The sequence below is a fragment of the Leguminivora glycinivorella genome, chromosome 15 (genome assembly GCF_023078275.1).
Source record: "Leguminivora glycinivorella isolate SPB_JAAS2020 chromosome 15, LegGlyc_1.1, whole genome shotgun sequence".
Lineage (NCBI taxonomy): Eukaryota > Metazoa > Arthropoda > Insecta > Lepidoptera > Tortricidae > Leguminivora > Leguminivora glycinivorella.
Genome location: NC_062985.1, coordinates 16,730,873 through 16,747,764, shown reverse-complemented (window position 1 = coordinate 16,747,764; position 16,892 = coordinate 16,730,873). Strand labels below are relative to the sequence as shown.

The 16,892-nt window shown below is 37.5% G+C and overlaps 1 protein-coding gene across 2 annotated transcripts in view; it reads left to right on the top strand.

The window, feature by feature from the left end:
• The window catches only part of LOC125233752 (gonadotropin-releasing hormone receptor), a 171,699-nt gene that overhangs the window by 47,550 nt on the left and 107,257 nt on the right, over window positions 1–16,892 (top strand). The window lies entirely within an intron of this gene.

Genomic DNA, 16,892 nt, shown 5'->3' with positions numbered 1-16,892 from the left:
AAAGTGACAAAGTCAGAAAGTGGCAATCTAAGAAAGTGATAATTATTCTCAGAACCTGACGCTCTAAGAAAGTGGCGTTCTCAGAACGTGGCATCCACAGAAAGTGGCGTTTTCAGAACGTGACCTAACCAGAAAGTGACTAGTAAAGAAAATGACGTGCTCCGCCTAAAGGCGCGTTTTTTTAGAGTTCTATCCCCGTAATAGTTAGACACTCTAGGTACTTGGAATTTACCTGCGGACATCGCTCTTGTACTGAACCTATTATTTACTAATGTTAATCGCTCTAGATTGCTATGGTTGTTTACTGCTATTGTGTATTTAATTTTGGATCCCAAAGGTAAGACTTTACATATTTTAAATAGCTGTCTAAAGTCATTTTTATACTTGTGTCTTGTCTTTTTACTAACTAATAGTTTCAGGAATCTAATTTGAAGCAACTCTAATTTATCAATATTACTTTTAAAGGTTAGACCATAGCAATCAAGAGCGTAGTTGAGTATGGAGTCTACTAAACACATAATTATAAAGACATTTTAAGGTACTCAAAGGAACTTTAAAACTTAAATGATAGAATTTACCTAAAATAATTCTTAACTTACTGCAGATATAATCGACATGAGCTTTTTTTTTTATAGCCTATAGTGTATCCCACTGCTGGGCAAAGGCCTCCCCTGTTTTCCGCCACTCGTCACGGCTCTGTGCATGCTCTCGCCAGCCGCCACAAAATGAGTCCAGGTCTTTCGATCGACATGAGCTGACCAAGAAAAATTTTTATCTATTTTAACTCCAAGATATGTAACAGTATCAACTTTTTCTATGGGCTGACAATTACATTTATTAATATCAATATTACTGTCTATACAAGTGAAGTTATGTGTGTAAATGGGTGGCAAATTATGAATATCATTTGGAATTAAATAGGGAGAGTGAATTATCATTAATTTAGTTTTATCGGCGTTTAATACTATGCCATTGTCGTGTGACCATTTGACGACCGTATCGACATCCTCCTGCACTAAGCGGTAGGCCTGCGCAAGGTCAACGCCGGCCCGCAGCACGCACAGGTCGTCCGCGAACATGTACGCTGAACAGTGGCGCAACACCCCGCATAGACTGTTGACGTGCATCAGGTAGCACACGGGCCCGCAGCCCGAGCCCTGAGGCACGCCACAGGAGACGGCCTGCTCGTCGCTGAAGCCAGCGCCGACCTTCACTCGGAAGGATCGCGCCGTGAGGTAGTCGCGGAACCACTGGTTCAACGGCTGCCCCACGCCGCACTCCTCCATGGCTCTTAAAAGTGTACCAATTTCGAGGGTGTCGAATGCTTTTTTGAAATCAAAAAATATGGCTATCACAAATTGCTTTTCAGATAAATAAGTATTAATTTCATCGGTAAAATCAGATAATAGTGTGTTTGTGCTTTTCTCTTTTTGAAATCCGTATAGCGTTTGGTAGGTAGCCAAACGCTATTAAGTTTTCTTTCGTTACCAATATTCAAATTCTGCCCCACATTGTACTATAAAATGAGCAGCAGTGGTTGGAAAACCTGGATGCTAAGCGCCATATCCGAAAGACGCGACATAAACCCTCCTTCACGTATATACGCAACCCGTCTGAACTGCTCCACTGTGCGACGTTTGACCGCATCTTCAAGACCAAGTTACGGTTTGCGAGCCACATCAGAGCATTCCAATATCCGGACACTAACTGTTGATGGAGTCGCCTTTGTCGGATACGACAAGGAAGTAGATGACTATAAAATGCAGTCTAGTTGTATTCATAATTTAACAATGCTGAGTCGAAAACAAAGACATATAGAGGTATAACTCCGTATAGACAGATAAAGTCTAAGAAAAAAACGTACCTCAGTTCCATACAGAAAAAGGTACGGTGGCCTAGATGGCATTACGCCTTTGGGGTACGCTCAGTTATATGGCGCTAATATTATTTTTTGACATTTTAAAACATATCAAGCTAAAAATATGGGCCAAATTGTCAAAGCTGAGGTTCAAAAGTTTTAAGCATGTGTCAAGAGATGGCAGTCTATGCACTGTGATTACACATTTTACTTCGACAGTAACTCTCTATAATACAGGACGGCATTTGATGGATTCACGGCTAGATGTTGTTGATGTTGTTGCCGGAAGGTGAGGCTCCAGCACATAGCTGAGATTGTCCGCTTGTCACGTATACCTAGATTGTAAGTTAAATTTCCTTGTATTGTATAGGTTACATATAACTTTAAGATATAGCATAACTTAAGGTACAGATTGTAACGACCATGTTGTGACAATAAATCATTTATCTATCTACATATCTATCTAATATGTTTGACAATTTTAACACATATCAAGCTAAGAATGAGGGGCAAATTGTCAAAACTAAGTTCAAAAGTTGCTGTATACATACTCGATCCTCTTTGGTAAATAATAATTTAAGGTTAAGGTTTGAAATTTGTCTCTTCTACAAATAAAAATATTTTTAGATTTGAACTTTATTCAACTGATATTAGACTCAGACTTCGATAAATGTAGGGTATGTTTGATATGGAGCGCGAACCCTTTTTAAAATGTTTTTGCATCCCCGGTCCTCTCGGGGTAGTTTTTGCTCAAAGAACAAAAGGAGAAAGCGGGAAGGGCGTCTGTTTTTCAAGTGAACGCGTGCGTAATGTGATAAATGTGAAGTAATGATTCGTCAAGACTGCAAGAAATGATTCGACATTCGCAATGGCCCCGAGCGTTGAAAATCACAACTTGAGTTTATATTGGTAGAATATGGACGATATACGTCTTTGTATTTACTTATTCAAACTAGTACGTTTATAAACATCACTCATAAAAACCTACGCGTGCAATTGGATTGCTCCTGAATATTTATACATAATCTTTAGAGGCCTGTAAATTTTATTTAATGGTATGCGGGCAGATAAAATAATACTGTTATTGCCTACTCTGCCGTGTCATACCTATGTCATGTAACTTGAGTTACATGATATACGCGTAACAAGTTTAATTCGTGTTTTTATGAAAGTCTTTACCTACCAAGTGAAAAAAAAAAAACATAAATCTCTTACCAATTCCTCATACGAGCTTGTCACTAAACTCGTGTAACTCCGTTTTTGCCCTAGTGAGCTGTGGCTATCTCCCGTAACTAACAGTTACAGTAGATAGCCACGACACGCCTTTTACGCATCGAGCAATTTGGAACTCAGTTACAGTACTTAGGCACGACAGACTTAGTCTTATATTATAGGCAGTCATAGAAGACTTTGCCTTATATTATAGGCAGACATAGAAATTTTTGTGGCAAAATAAAGTAATTGAAAAAATTAAATATTGACAAATATATTATCGATATGATAAGAAGCTAGCTACCGTAAACGGCACGCGGTTTTAGTCTCAGTGTAGTTAATAACCTAACCACAAAATTAAAATTTTGAAAAAACCCCCGACCGCGACCTAGTGGACCGATTTTCATGAAACATGGCTAAGAACACTCCCGACTAACTCAGCTTTCAGACAAAAATAACTAAATCAAAATCGGTTCATCCGTTCGAGCGCTACGATGCCACAGACAGACACACACCCAGACAAACAGACAGACAGACAGACAGACATACATTCGTTTTTGCGTCGGGGGTTAAAAAGCAACTATCATGATAGTAATAAGGTTCAAATCCATAGAAAGTCATTTCGGAGATAACACGTTTCGTCATCATCTTCGAAAAAAGTTACCTGCATACTGCGAACTGCTCCATAAATTTGAACCTTATTGCTATACGGTAGTTGTTTTTTAACTACACTGAGACTTTAGCGCGTGCCGTTTAAAAGGGACTTAGCCACGTGAATAATAGAAACAAAAGCTTTTGTTTAACAGATAACGCAACAGCTTACGAGTCATTGCTCCTTTCTTTATTATCTATCCATCTCATTGTATTATTAAATGTGGGTTACTAGGCCAGTAGTAATAAGGAGGTCACTGACCCATATTTCGCCAAACAATTAAATAGTACGGATAGATAACAAAAGATTTGGGTCAACCTGCTAACAAAAAAGGTGCATTGTTTTTCTACAATTTAGGTCAGTAGTACAATCCTTTGTTAAGTTTATGCCGTAATTTATAAGAACGTAATAAATATAAATTTAACATCATATCATATTAAGGCTAGATCTAGTTGTGATCTAGATTACATACCTATATAGTTATCTGATCAAACATTCAAATACTATATACAACGTGCTTTTATTGAATTCCGACAACTTTAAGGGAAGGTTTGTTTATTAGGTCAAATACATTTTTTTAAGAAACTGCTGTGTTAACTCTTATTCACAAAAAATAATTAAATTACTGAACACGGGTGGTTCAACATTTACCACTTTCTAATGTTATTTGTTTTGACATTTGTCAGACAATTAACACGAATTAATTAATTTATTATGTATGAAAACGAAAATAATTTATTTTTTATATACTGCGTGTTTTCTGTTAATGGGCCTATGTGTTGAATTTAACGGGAAACGAAAAAAACACGATGTATAATTATTAATTGATTGAATTACAACATTACCACAACAATAAACTTGTATCTAAGCCAACTGAGAAAAATATTTTAGTTAACGTGTCGTGCCCAACTACTGTAACTTGAGTTACAAGACGTCGCAAAACAGACTTTGTATGGGGAGCCTGTCGTGCCTAACTACTATATAGCCTATAATTTTAAATATATCCAAAAAATATGTTTTTTTTGTGCATCTACATCAGCATTACACTTACTACAATGTAACTGTGTAGTTTTTTCTTTATATTTCCACACCAGTATTGAATGCAGATCGAATTACCAAAAAAAACTTTAAACTGATTTTACTCAAAACTATGTTTTTCGAGTTACATGAGATAGGCGTGACACGGCAGTACTGTCTCTTCGCATATGGGCATACTTCGTATAAATATGTCAAATGCAACCTTTTAGGTTTAATTTAAAGTGAGCGTCACAATTTTTATAATTTGTAAAAGTGTTGTAACCTGTTGCTTTTGTAGTCGAGTTTCATTGACTACCATCTCTAGACACAGGGTTGAAACATTTTGATCCTCAGGTTTAACAATTTGACCTTTGTCTAAATTATGAAATATTGAAATTAACGCCATCTTTATGCTAACATCATAATCATAACTCTTGTTTATATTTTGACACGTCATGTTTTTCTTCTTTGACTTTATTTATCTTTTATTTGTCATGGGATCATATTAGTGTCTTTGGTTGTACAAATCTTCTTATTACTAAAATAAGCTAATCATTGTCACCTCTTTTGTGTTTGAATTTTAAAATGGATTACCTTATATCATTTATTTATGTATTCTGAACTTCGTAGGTCGTAACTTAATCAGCTGTTTTTGTAGGTCTCATGAGCAAAATCCCCGCGAAGGACACTAGCGAACCCTGCCATGCCCTGCCCCTTAATCGCCTTAGGGTTTCCGAAAACCCATCGACGCGGAATCGGCTTTAGCAGACCAAAAATCGCTCATTAGTATGAAGAAGCTTACCCTTCAACGTCGCTGAATGCAGAGGGGGAGACCCTTATACACCCTCTAGATGAGGTGCTGGTAGGTACTACTTTTTCTAAAGCCGGCACCATAGGGCGGTAATAAGTACTGATTATGAAAGATTTATAACTAAAAGGTATTACAATATTTAAATGAATGTCTACACTGCGAAAACTAAAACAGGGTTGACCCAATGAGGCCGCTTGGGAAATCAGATCCGAGTTTGTTTCTTGGTACTAATGATTCCAGCTGACCAGTATTAACCTTCACTGATAACTTCACTATCAACATTTTATAATTTTTCAAAGCTAGTGATGTATTGTATGTATTTAGGATTCCCATATTTTCTTTATAATCACACAACGCATGTTAACCTCTACTTTTCTATGAAGTGTAGAGTTTAATTTCATTCAAATATCAATATTGAAAAATGCCCACATTGCTCGTGGCAGCGGCGCATTGTTTGCTTTTCTTCATATCGCATGATATTAGAAAGGAAGTTAATCAACTTGTACAGTTTGACTCTTAATAAATATTTGCAATCGAAATAAAGCGTTGCGTCAAGGGCGGCTCACTCCGCGATTCTTTCCCCGAGCTACAAGTAACATTCCGGTGGCCCATTAAAATAAAATTACAGTAGTACTCGTATACTGCGTAATAGAACTCAATGTCGGCTGCTCGCGTGCGGTCTCTTTGTTTATTGTAGGAAAGAATTTATGAAAGGTGGCATTTTGAGAACATCAAAGTAGTGAGCCTACTGTACTTGCACTATTATATTATTATGTGCTTTGGTTGTGTTTTAATTATTTTGAGTGTTGTCGATTATTTGTGTTTATTAAAAACTTTTACAGACTGGAATGCTTGACCCAAATCTAGTTGTCAGAATCATTAGTCGTTTATCTCTTTTACGTGGGTCAGATGCATAAGGCGGACAATTAAATATTTTGGACACGGCGCAAATGGTCCTTGGCGCGCTAGTTTTTTTTTAGGTTTTTGTATGGTTTTGAAAGTGTTTTATAATATATTTACGTAAAAAAATAATTGACCACCTGACTTAGAGTTGCACGTAGAACCGATGGCCGTTGGGGCGGAAAGGTTCTCGAGTGGCGACCGCGTACCGGAAGGCGAATCGTGGGTAGGCCCCTAACAAAGTGGACTGATGACCTGGTGAAGGTCGCAGGAGTCCGCTGGATGCGGGTGGCGCAGGACAGGTCATTGTGGCAATCTTTGGGGGAGGCCTATGTCCAGCAGTGGACGTCTTTCGGCTGATATGATGATGATGATGATGATGATGACTTAGAGTTAATGGTAAATTTTGTTGAGTAAAGATTTTCTATTTATTTTATTCGTGGAAAAAAAAACTTTTAAATGCCTGACATCAAACATTTTTTACGTTAGAATAACCTACCAACTCAACCAATTAAAGAGCTTTCAGAATCGTATTAGAAATGGAAGTCAACCGAGCGTGTGGTTTCAAGGAATAGGAACTTCCAAATATTATTACTTAAAAATAGGCTAAATTGTAAAATACAAATCCAGATAATTCCTTCGCACGTGTACGTAAGCCGTCGCAAATTAGGGCAAAAAGCACAATATTTACTGTAAAAGCGGATTAAATACCAAAAAGAGTACTATAATTACTAAATACTTCTTTTGCTAATGACAAAATTACCTGAACTATAGTTAGATAATTCACCAAATAGCTTTACTTAAGTCATTAATGTTATTCTCTAAGCCCTTTGTCATTTTCTTCATGTGTACAATTATAACCTATTTTATGCTGTAGGTCACATAATGTCTACTTTACTATTCGGTTACTTGCCAAATAATAACATAATAGTTAACGCGTATAATTTTATACGTAAACTCAATGTATCAATGTATGTCTCGATGAGAACTGCTGTTGTGGAGGTAAATGCATGTTTGTTACTTAAGTTACTTTTTTACAAAATTGTGTACATTTAACTCTGTTTGTCGTCCTAATAAATAAATAAATAAATAAAAAAATTATAATGATATCTATGCACTTATATACTTTGTTTTCTTTTCATCAGAATTCTAACACTTTGGATTTTCAAGTTTTTGCAAACAATTTCAAGATACGTTCATACTTTGCATTGAAATACTTCTGAACTTTTCCAACTTTGTACGTGATTGACGAAAATATGCCTGTTCGCGGCAATTTTACCAAGCAATATACTTCGTGCCGGGAGACGTCCTTTGAGAAATATAAAACTCTTGCTTTACCCTCTTTACCTCATTCACCAGGAGGAGTTCGTCGTTTTATTTTATCTCATCTGCCGCCATCCTCAAAGTACCGATATTTTATATTTGCGTGCTGCGACAGGGACTTGGGATTCATAATGAGGACATGAATAGCATGCGCAAACGTTTCTTTTTGGAATTCCGTACAGCAATTATTAAGGTTGTACAGACAAGACTTTAGAAGTCACTTACAGGTGAACGCGATAAATTAACATTATTTAACGTTTAAATATGTATTTAAAATATTATATTAAATAACTTTTTTTGACAGCCCTAAATAACCGCAAAGGGAAAGAGGTGCGATGCGTTAGGAACGGACTGGACGATCCTACTCTGGACCGATGTCAAAATTTTGTGGGAAGTGTCATTTCTGTACCGCGTTAGTTAGGTACCTACTACTACTATTAGTACTACTAGTATTATTATTTTTCTCTGCATATAGCCTAGTCAGTTGGAACAGTACAGAGGATTTATTTACAGCTAACGTGCAAAAAAATGTATATAGGTACGAGTATGTACAACCTCAATGTACAGGCAAAAAAAAAACCGTAACTGTACTTTGGCACTTCAAATGTGTGTATAGTTTTTATTGTATATACCACTAAGTTAGTCATGATGTCATTGTATCGTTTTGTATATTTATGTAGACCCAGTCGCCATATCAGATATATCGAAGCGCCCGGGGTGCTCACAAATATCTCAACACGCCTATTATAATGTCAGAGTGTGTGTGCGGTGTGCACCCATTTTGACCATCTCGGGCGCTCCGATATATAAATAAATATTACAGGACATTCTTACACAGATTCAAAGTCAAAGTCAAAATAGTCTTTATTCAAATATGCTTACAATAAGCACTTTTAAATTGTCAACAATGTACAATATTCATCTTATTCTAAATATCAGAGCAATTTATTGGTGCAATAAACAATATTGTTTTAAAACTACATTGAATGAATAAAATTATATCAATCTAAATTGACCGAGTCCCACGGTAGCCTTAAGGTAGCTTGTGTTGCAGGTCCTCACGATATGTATAATATACAAATACTTATATACCTACATAGAAAACATCCATGACTAATGAAATAAAATAATCCTTTTTTTTACAATTGTAAAATTAAATAAAGAAAAATAGTAGTATATACTTAAAGGACAAGGGAAAATAGTAGTATATACTTAAAGGCATCCGTGCCATGTCGGGTCCAAAGGTGCCCATCACGCTAGCAGCTGTATGACGATGGAGACCAGGGGGCCGATTTTTGAGTCTCATAGCGTTCGAATTCAGAAAATTGTCACTGAAAATAATAGGCAATTCACCGTTTTCAACCGGTATTTTAGTGACAGTGAGACTCAAAAATCGGCCCCCAGCTGTTGGACAAGCCATGACTCGGAAGTGAAATAATATCTGTGCTTAATTGCTCATTACACAAATAAATGTCCTTACCGGCATTCGAACCCGGGACCGTGGCGTAGCAGACATGGTCACTACGTGCTATTAGGCCAGACCGGTCGTCAAAATCTAGCAACTGTGCGTCAATCGCATCTGTCTACACTATACGCCTCCACCTTTAGCGTTTGCGGTTCAGATCTAGTCATTAAGATAAGCTCTAATGTCCTAATGCTTTAGACTGGATCTCCTATCAATTACGGGTAATGGGATCGATATATTTAGCTAAACAGATCATAGGCGTGTATTTTATTGTTGTGTTTCTTAGTGTCGGTAAAAATAAAGTTATATATTATTATCCCTGGTACTGGCGCGCTTATTTCTGCAATCATTATATATATTATAGTGAGCTGCAAAACCTGTCACTGCAATGCCACAATTTAGTTTTCTTTTAACCCCTTATTTGCCAAGAGTGGTCACTGAAAATTTAGTAGTTTCATGTGTTCTGCCTACCCCTTTATGAAATACAAGCGTGGTTGTCTAAATGTAATATATCCCATTTTAACGTGGCGGAAATAATACAATAGAATAATATGCGACGTAGACGCATTGATGATTTAATTTAATTATAAATTGCGAAATCGCGCGGCCCTGCCGCTGCCGGCAAATTGACACGATGGCAGATTCTAAACAGGGTCAACCCATCGTAAACGAGTTCCTCGCTTTTCTGCAAGAGAAAAATAAACTGCTGCGGGAAGGAGCGATGGATGCGGCGACTGCTGTTCAGATGTCTTCGCGCGCGTCGAAGTTCACCGTGGAAGACATCTGTGTAGCGAAGAAAGTGTTGTGTGAGTTCCTTGGAATAGCCGGACCTATGTACCTCACCGAAGAGGAGACGAAACTGGGAAGAAGAGCCTGGAGGACATAATGAAGATCCTCAAAGACTTCAACGACCGGATTCCGGAGTTTGTGGCGACGGATATCTCCAACATTTCGTCGTACAATCCGGACAACGTCGACGTCAGATGCTTGTTTAAGGAAATCGTGGCCCTAAGAACAAGTTTAGCCGAAATGAATACGAAGTTTGAAGCTAGCCTAATTACTATTTCTGAGTTACGTGAAGAAATAAAATGTTTGCGAATTGCCCCAACTCAGACAGCGGCTTCAAATTTCAAGTCTGATAATCGACCTGCTGACAAGTCGGTTTGTTTGCCTGTTGCCGGCGCAGTAAAATGTGTCGCACGCGCCGATCCGCCGCCCGCGCGCCCCCTGCGCGTCCGGCCGCCACATGTCCCAACGAACTCGCGTCAGCGTGCATATGCTGACGTTGTCGGTGAGTCCGTCGCAACGAACCGGGTAAATGCACCTGTAAAGGTATCACGGGCTCCTATTGTGGAAAAGTCTGCCCGCATCAATGTGGATGAGGAGGGATTCACATTGGTGCAAAAGAAGAGCAAGGCGCGCAGGGCGCCTCGTAAGACTATGTGTGGCAATGCGGAACCAGTGAATTCAGGTCTACGGATTGCTACGCCGAGTAGGGCGCTCTACGTGTCGCGCTTGCACTACTCCGCCGGGGCTGATGAGGTGGTGGAGTACGTTCGCCAGAAGACTGGCTACACGCTGAGAGTGTTCCAGCTACAGTCGCGCCACTACGTGCACTTCAGTTCGTTTGTGTTGCGAGTGCCGCGGCCGCTGCAGGACACCATCGCGAGTGCAGACTTCTGGCCGAAGGGCGTGCTGTTTCGGCGGTTCCGGGGCAACCTGCCGAACCCTACGCCGTGTCAGACGACGCAACGGAGCCACGCTGTTACGTCGTCGCCTAAATAGAATATTGTTTTTTTTTTGTCTGATTTTTACTGTTTTATGTGCTATACCTATTGTTTTTATTTTTTAGTTTCACAGTGCTTTGGTTTTACTGTTATGCTGTGTAACTTATTTGAATAATAAATAAATAAATAAAATATTGATTGGAATAAATTTAATAGTGAAAAATGTCTGCCTTGGGTGAGACTTGAACTCACGGCCTCTGGATCGATACTCCAGCGCTCTGCCAACTGAGCCACCAAGACTTCAACCAAGCCAGCGAAATTTTCCACTACTAAGGTCAATGGGACCCGTAGAGACATTTACCGTAAGACCCTAGACCGTAAGAGACTAGTGGCATCGATTGCAGATGTTTCTGCTAATCAGAAGTTAAAAATCAATCATTAAAAACCAATCAATATTGGTTCAAGTTATTCTCTATTGCAAATACGAAGGCCCGATGTGATGACATGAGATGGCCATTTCGCTTTAGGCACTCGTCCCACCGCGAGCTAGCGGCTATAAAAACGAACAAAAGATAAGCACTCCCGTGCAAATCAAAGAGACACGGCGATATTGATAGTTCACCGGGTGGGCACCGAGTACCTACCTATAAACATCGCCTTGTCTCTTATTTACACAGGAGTGATTATCTTTGGTTCGTTTTTATAGCCGACGATAGCGCATAGTTTACTAGCTCACGGTGGGACTAGTGCCTTAACAATAGGATTAGTGATACCTTTTTTTTGTATGCTGTTTCACCGACGCATGTCAATTCGAAGTGCTTCTAATAAGATAACAAAAGGCAAACATTATAAACCCTTTTGTAAAGTTTCAAGTACTTATCGGGTCTTCATCTTTGATATGGAGTATACCTATTCAAGGTAATATATTATTATTATTGTTTAAGTAAGACAACTTAGTGATTTGATTAGTTGACATTGAAATTAGTGTGATTAAGCTATCGTGTGTTCACTCGCATTAGTTTGTTTGACTGGCAAAGCTTGTTACATTTACTTTACTAATGATTCTGTAAGCTGCCAAATTCACGAACACCAATTTTTAAAAAATCAGTCCATTGAATAAATAGATAAAAAATTATATTAAAGCTATTTAAAATTCAAACTATCCACTCTTTACAAAAATTTTTGATAAGATGAAAAATTATATTAAAACGATTTAAACTGGCCATTTTTTTATTCCTAGGAATCCTAAGAAATATTAGTCCTAGAGGAAGGTTGTATGTTGGGGTTCTTTAAAGGAGTCTAGTTCCCTTTATTTCAAACACAAGCTATGAGCTAATTCAAAAGCGTCTGTATTCACAAACGCTAAATTCGCCAAAAACCCCAATAAAATATCATTCAAAGAATTTTCGCTCAATTTTAACCTTCCGAGGCCAATATACTCGCTCAATAATCTGTACGTTTCCTTATTCAAATGGATTTACCCACTCGAGCTCCTCAAATCTTGGAGAGTGCATGCACTCATCAGGGATTTTATTTATTCACTTGAAAGATAAGCAAAGCAACCTTGCTAGGGGCACACATTTCTTTTCATATTAGGTCTACTTTACAGTTTTTATATGATGTAAATTATGATAAATTGATGTGTTAAGGTGAATCTTATGAATTTAATAGAGGTAAATAAACGAACAAATATTGGGGGACGGTCATGGGACGGTTTACAATTTACATACATCTAATAGATTCCTTTAAAGAACCTAGCCCCAAACTCAAATATACAAAAAAAGCTTGTACTATGAGTGCTAGGTAACGATATACATACTTAATATATAGGTACTTAATTATATACATCAAAAACATGATGATGCAGAAATGATGAATGATTGATAAATATTTCCTTCTATTGTAATGTAGTGTAGGCTATGTACCTACCTAATTAAAACCTAAATGACATATGATTACTAAGCAGTGGCCTAGACATATAATTTCTTCGTTTATTTCTAAATAACTTTTTGGGGATCCCTTTAATTTACCGAAGATTTTTTTGTCGAATTTCATTTCCCAAACGAATTTTGCCAACTACACGTTTGTCAACTCAATCTTTCCCATAACAACATTTGACAACGTTTTAATCCGTCAAATGACAATTTCCCAAACTGTTGTACTGCAACTTTTATAACCCCAACTGTTAATTTCGCAAATATTTCACTTAGACTAGAAAAGTTTGCTCAACTTTACTTTCGTCAAATTAATTACTGGACAAAGTTATTTTATCAAATAATTTGTTTAGTAAAAAAAATGTTTCTCTAAAAACACACCTGCATGCAAAACCACTTTTTGACAAGTGTTTTAACATGATTGTTTTCATTTACCGAATTTCATTTCCCAAACAGATTTTAACAACTACTTACACGTTTGCTTCCCACAAACGCTTTTGACGAAAATACCATAATTATGACGAGTCAAATAATCTTTAAAAACCTAAACATAGCCTAAAAACCTAAAAGTAGGTTTAGGTCAGGTTGGAACTGCAACCCCACACAAAACTGTTGCTAAGAAAGTAGGTTTAGGTTAGGTTGGAACTGCGACCCCCACACAAAACTGTTGTTAAGAAAGTAGGTTTAGGTTAGGTTAGAACTGCGACCCCCACAAAAAACTGTTGCTAAGAAAGTAGGTTAAGGTTAGGTTAGAACTGCGACCCCCACACAAAACTGTTGCTAAAAAAGTAGGTTTAGGTTAGCTTAGAACTGCGGCCCCCACACAAAACTGTTGCTAAAAATGTAGGTTTAGGTTAGGTTAGAACTGCGACCCCCACACAAAACTGTTGCTAAGAAAGTAGGTTTAGGTGAGGTTAGAACTGCGACCCCCACACAAAACTGTTGCTAAGAAAGTAGGTTTAGGTGAGGTTAGAACTGCGACCCCCACACAAAACTGTTGATAAGAAAGTAGGTTTGGGTGAGGTTAGAACTGTGACCCCCCCACACAAAACTGTTGCTAAGTAAGTGGGTTAGGTTAGGTTAGAACTGCCACCCCCCACACAAAACTGTTGTTAAAAACGTAAGCAACTGTTACTAAAAAAGTAAGCAAGCCGAAGCTGTGAAGGCTCCCATTATTTCCTGCGCTTTGATACGCAAGGGCGAAGGGGCTGCTTTACCCGCAGCGCCGGAGCAGACGCGGAGTCCGACTTGTCGCTAGAGCCTGACTGTTTTTTCTATTTTTGTCAACTGCTCATTTTGAGTAGGTAAACGAGATTTGTTAAAATAAAAAATGCCCAAGAAATGTTTTACTAAATGTTAGATTTGGCTTTTTTTCTTTTGGGATAATATTCGTTGGCAATTAATTATTTTGAGTAATTAAAGTTTGGTAAAATGAACATTGCCAAAGTAACGAAATGTCTAAATATTTATATGGATATCATAATTTTGGCAAATATGTATATGGCACATGATAAGTTGGGAAATGAAGAGTTGCCCTTTAAATTTTTGGGATAGATTGTTTGGGATGTGAAAATCTGGCAAATAATTTTCGGTAATACATTAGTAACCCATAGATTTGGTCTCCTTGACCTCGGATCGGATAATGTGAAAACGCACTAAGGCGGGCTGCTAGTACCGGGCTCATTGAGGAGCGCTTATAGCTCATATTTTTACTACGCGCGTTGGTTTCTTTTTACGTTGGATTATAACACGTTTATGTGAAATAGTTTTTGAGTTAGAAGGGGGTCAAATGTTAGCTTCATTTGTTACTTGAACCTGGCTTGACACGCTACCGCGTCTCTATAAGAATAAACGTATTGTTCATAAGCAAATGAGTTTATTCCATTATTGTCCATCTTTTCCCTTCCATATCTCATGAACCATTGGTCCCAGATAAAAAGTGTATAAGACTTTTTTGTAGAGAATTTTATGAAGATTACTTGTGTCTCAGAACATTTTTTGCTATGTGCCACAATTTAAGAGTTATTCGCGAAAAACTAAAAAAGGGACCTTTACACCCCCCTCCACCCGTTAGCTCCTCCCCTACCCATCAGTACTTTGAGTATGTGAATTAGAACACCATTCCCTACAACTGTGCAAAAATTCGCCTATACACGAATTATTTCCGCCGACGGACAGTTAAAAGTCTTCGTTACGTCTTTTTTTGGATTAGGAAATTTTTATGTGTTTTCCACTCAGAATCGCGAGCTCTTTCAATCCTAATAGGAGAAAAAAAGTGTCCCAAGGTTTTTTTACCATTCCTTCATACATTTTGTAGTAGTAGTAAAAAGTAAAACACTTTATTGTACCAGAAAATAATAATATTTTGTATGGCGGTAATGGAATGGAAGATTTGAATAATGTATGGAAATCTTGGGACATTTTTTTTCTCCTATCAGGATCGAAAGACCTCGCGATTCTGAGTGTGATAAGCGTAAAAAATACCCATGTTACAAAAAAAGTGGAGTAAACAACTTTGAAAAAAAATGCCCCAAGTGCATGCCGAATTTATCAATGAATTCATTAATAATTTTCTCCGTGCACTTTTGCAGCTGACGGTACAACCAATAGGTGATGTCATTACTCATTTATTACACATTAAAATATAAAGCAAAAATTAGAGATGGAAGCGAGTCAGTAAAGATTTCACCATTTTGTTTTATCAGGCACGCGACTGTGGTTCAAATTAGACTGAAACGAGTTTAATTAAACCGCCTATAGTGAGGTAGTACCGTAATAGTTAAATTAGAAGGAATAGCAACTGTGTAATTTGTTTGATTTTCGGTTGTTTCATCCTTTGTAGCGGTAAAGTTAATTAATCTTGATAACGTTGAAAGGTAATCCGTTAAATGAGTTACTTCTTGAAACAGAATTATTTGTTTATCATGATAAGAATAATATATTTTTGAGAGTAATAATACAAGAAAGCTATACAAGGTGCTCGCGAGAAACCCGCATAACTTGAACCACGCGTATCTGAGGCCAAAAGAAAGAAAAAATGTTATATGAATTTTAAAAAATTTCGCGAAAAAAATATTTTTTTTGTTTTTTTTTTTACTTTTTTGGACGTATTTTCACATATAAAGTAATTTTTATACATGAAGTTGGCAATTAAAATGAGTTCCTTAATTTATTTTTCTAAAAACCAAATTTTTTGGAAGTTTTTCTTGTCACATTTTGACATCTATCAATGACTACTGTGAGACTATGCTCCACAACTGCGCATCAGCGCCGTTAAGAAGACCTTTTCTACTGAGTAACAATACGGAAATGTTTTTTTTTTAATTGGCAATAACTCTGAAACTAGACGAAATCTAGAAAAGTTTATATGACATTTCAGTCTTAAAATGTGACCAAGAATATGCCGTTAAAGTTATGTGGGTTCCTCGCGAGCACCTTGTATAGGAAAGGAACAGGCAAGTATGTCTGAGTATAGGGTAGATTGGTCAAATTGCCGTATTCAAGCAACGCTGCTATAAGAAGATTTATCTGCGATGTGGTCAGTGCCACTCTTAGCAATTAGAGGGGTAGGAATCTATAAATCTATCTATCAGGTTGCTAGCCTACACCAAATCGAACCCATATCCCAAAGTTACTTACGACACCCACAAAGATGTTACAAAACTCTTAACCCGTCACCTTGCAAGAAAATAACAAACAGCACTAATCCAATCGAATTTGGTGTGAGGATATAGTGATCATTTTAGTCCACTATAATCCCTATTATGCACATCTGCATTGTAGATGTTACGCTAAGGTAATATCAAATGTAATGGATGCACTGGTAATTAATTGTTTCATCCGTAGGTACCTACATACTTACATTTCAAGTAAAATTACTGGCAACCTTCAAATCAAGAACAGGCATCTTCTGGGCGAGCTCACTCCATCGTAGGCCACGTCTTTGCCTTTGGCTAGTCTGTGGCCAAGAGTAAGCCCATTTATAGTTTTGAA